General features: G+C 36.5%; 1 non-coding gene across 1 annotated transcript; it reads right to left on the minus strand.

Moving 5' to 3' along the window:
- Positions 1-1,664: 1,664 nt before the first annotated feature.
- TRNAI-AAU (transfer RNA isoleucine (anticodon AAU)) lies at positions 1,665-1,737 on the minus strand. The gene has a single exon. It is a non-coding gene; the product is annotated as a tRNA-Ile (tRNA).
- Positions 1,738-3,341: the final 1,604 nt, after the last annotated feature.

Consider the following 3,341-nt stretch of genomic DNA (forward strand, 5'->3'; position numbering starts at 1 on the left):
CTATCAGAATAACCTTCAGCATAAAATATTTCATAACCCATGTCTTGGCTGTATGATCGTTATAGATTTTTCTGAGAGAAAAATAAATTGCTTATTTAACCTTAGCTCTTAAAGTCTTTGAGAATTTTGAGTAAAAGGGGAAAAAATGCAGTTAGCGAAAGAAAAATTAAAAAAAACCCACAACATTGATATTCTCAGGAAATAACCTAGAATGCTTTAAAAGTAGAGGGAAAGTAAAAGAAAGAGCTCCTGGAAGTTAAAAATATTAGAAGGAATGAAAAATTCAGTAAAATTTAGAATATGTTAATGAAATTTTCTAATAACTAAAACAAAAAGTAAAAAAGTATGGAGTAAAAGAGAAAGAATAAAATATAAAAGAAGTAGATGATCAAGCTAGGAGATCTAGTGTACAACCAATTGCCATTTTAAAAGGATAGAGATTATGAAGAGAAGCAAAATAGAGCCACAATACAAGAAAAATTCACGTAACTGAAGTCATGAGTTCCTATATTGGAAGGTTCTCCTAAGTATTCAGCACAGTCAATGAGACTCATGCCGAGCCTCTTCATTGTGAAAATCCAAAATACCAAGGAGAAATTGAAGATCCTAAGCACTTCCAGAGAGAAATAAAACAGAATACATGTCCAAAGGAACAGGAATCAGAATGACTCAGACTTTGCACAACAACAAGGGTAATTAGTGGACAAAGGATCAAGTCTACCTTGGATAATAACTTTTCAACCTAGAATTCAATAGCCAGTTAAACTGTACATTACACACACAGCCAGCATATGACCATTTGAGATACGGGCGTTCTAAAAAAATTTATCTTCCAAGCACTTTTTCTCATGAAGAGAACGCATGGTCTTTGCAATGAAAGGGCAGAGAGGAAGATGAAAGAGAAAGATCTGCGATCCAGAAAGTAGTGAGTCCACGGGAGAGAGGCTTTGGAAATCTCAGGATGATGGTAAAGGCAATACTGTGGCAACAGCTGAGCAGCAGGCATAGTGTGACAATGGACCAGGCTGAGCAGGAGGAGGGAGTGCTCCTGGAGCAAAGCAGTCAACAGAAATAAAATGGAACTGATGGATTAAGAAGTATGTTTGATTATATAGGGAAAAGTTTTATAGTTCTGTCAGAGAATTTGGGGAAGAATTAGTGATAGGTGTATAAAAAAAACAAGACAAATGAAAAAAATAGGAAAAACAAAATGTTAGTTCATGATGCGAACCAGCTGTGGATATTTGTCACATTAACGTGAGCTATGACAATTGATACAATATTTGTGGTATTAGAAGGGGTGATTCAGGGAGAAGTAAATTGTTTTGAATGACTAATTAAGAAAACAATGTTTTACTTTTGTCAGCACAAAAACTGATAACAGGAAAAGAGAGAGAGTGAGAGAGATTGAGATTATAAGAATATAAAACAGCTAAATCCTCATCCTTCATAACAGGAAGCTGATAGATAATATCTGAAACAATCACATTGAGAAAAAGATACGTCAGCCTGTCATTTGAAAATATGGAGACAAATACTAGAAGAAACAGGTAAAGAGAACTGAAACTGATTTCCTTTGAAGAAAGCCCGGGAGGTCTGAATAGCTATGCTAGAGACTCCCTTTTTCCTTTCTTTTCTTTTTTAATTAAAAAAAATTTTTTAAATGGAGGTACTGGGAATTGAACCCAGGACCTCGTGCACATTAAGCACATACACTACCACTGAGCTATACCCACCCCCAAGACTCCCTTTTTTAAAAAATAAGCTTTGTAGTATTAGCTTTAAAATGAGGTACACAAATTATCTTGATAAAAGTGCAAATACATTTAAAAAGGTAATAAAAGAGGGTGCGGTTAACCTCTGAGTTACAAGATCAAGGACAGATTGTTTTAAAGTTCGTCACAAAACTTCATTAAGTAGGCCGTCTCTTATCCAGCCGGCTGTGCCTATCTTAGGTTGTCCTCCTCTGAGGATCTTACCCGTCATTGGCTGTCCAGCCATCCATACTGGATACATTAAATAGGCCATCTCTTATCCAGCCAGCTATGTGACATTTCTCACAGCTTGTTTATCAGTTCAGCCTATGGCTTATTCTCTAGAGCCTTCAGGTGGGGACCTACAAAAGGTTGCAGCTACACATCCACAATGGGTGCTATTTCTGCTAAGCACAAAAAATTAAAAATTGAATGAGAAGACCTGAACAAGCAATTCTCCAATGAAGACATACAAATAGCCAATAGGCACATGAAAAGATGCTCGATATCACTGATTATCAGAAAAATGCAAATCAAAACTGCAACGAGGTATCACCTTACACCAGTCAGAATGGCCATCATTCAGAAGTCTACAAACACATGCTGCAGAGGGTGTGGAGAAAAGGGAACCCTCCTACACTGTCAGTGGGAGACAGTGGAAAACAGTAGGGAGATTCCTTAAAAAACTAAAAGTAGGCTTATATGATCCAGCAATCCCACTCCTGGGCATATATCCAGAGGGAACTCAAAATTGAAAAGACATGTGCACCGCAATGTTGATAGCAGCACTGTTTACAGTAGCCAAGACATGGAAGCAACCTAAATGTCCAGCGACAGATGACTGGATAAAGTAGTTGTGGTATATTTATATAATGAAATACTACTCAGTCATTAAAAAAAAATAATGTAATCTGCAGCAATGTGGATGGACCTAGAGATTGCCATTCTAAGTGAAATTAAGCCAGAAAGAGAAAGAAAAATACCACATGATATCATTCATATGTGGAATCTTGAAAAAAAAAAAGACAAATGAACTTATTTACAAAACAGAAACAGACTCAGGCATAGAAAACAGTCTTATGGTTACCAAAGGGGAAAGAGAGTGGGAAGGGATAAGTTGGATGTGTGAGATTTGCAGGTACTAACTACTATATATAAAATAGATAAACAGCCAGCTTCTTCTGTATGGCACAGGGAACTGTATTCAATATCTTATAGTAACCAATAATGAAAAAAATACGGAAGTGAATATATGTGTGTATATGGATGACTGAAACATGATGCTGTACACCAGAAATTGACACAAAATTGTAAATTGACAATACTTCAATTAAAAAAAGATTTTTTGAAAAGTTGAATGAGACCCACAGCCTGAGAAATACCAAGTTAGGTCAAATTAATAAAATGTGGCAAGTAACAATGATTCATAGAGTTGAGCTTCATCTCTGATCTTCAGGGAATAAAGAGGCAGCTGAGCTGTTGAAATGAACAAAAGAAGCAACTGCTAAATTGGCAGCAAAGGAGGGAACGGAGAGCTTTCCAGAACTCAGACTTCTCATGATAGATAAAGGAGCACGCGATCTTGAG

The sequence above is a fragment of the Vicugna pacos genome, chromosome 14, assembly GCF_048564905.1.
Source record: "Vicugna pacos chromosome 14, VicPac4, whole genome shotgun sequence".
Taxonomy (NCBI): domain Eukaryota; kingdom Metazoa; phylum Chordata; class Mammalia; order Artiodactyla; family Camelidae; genus Vicugna; species Vicugna pacos.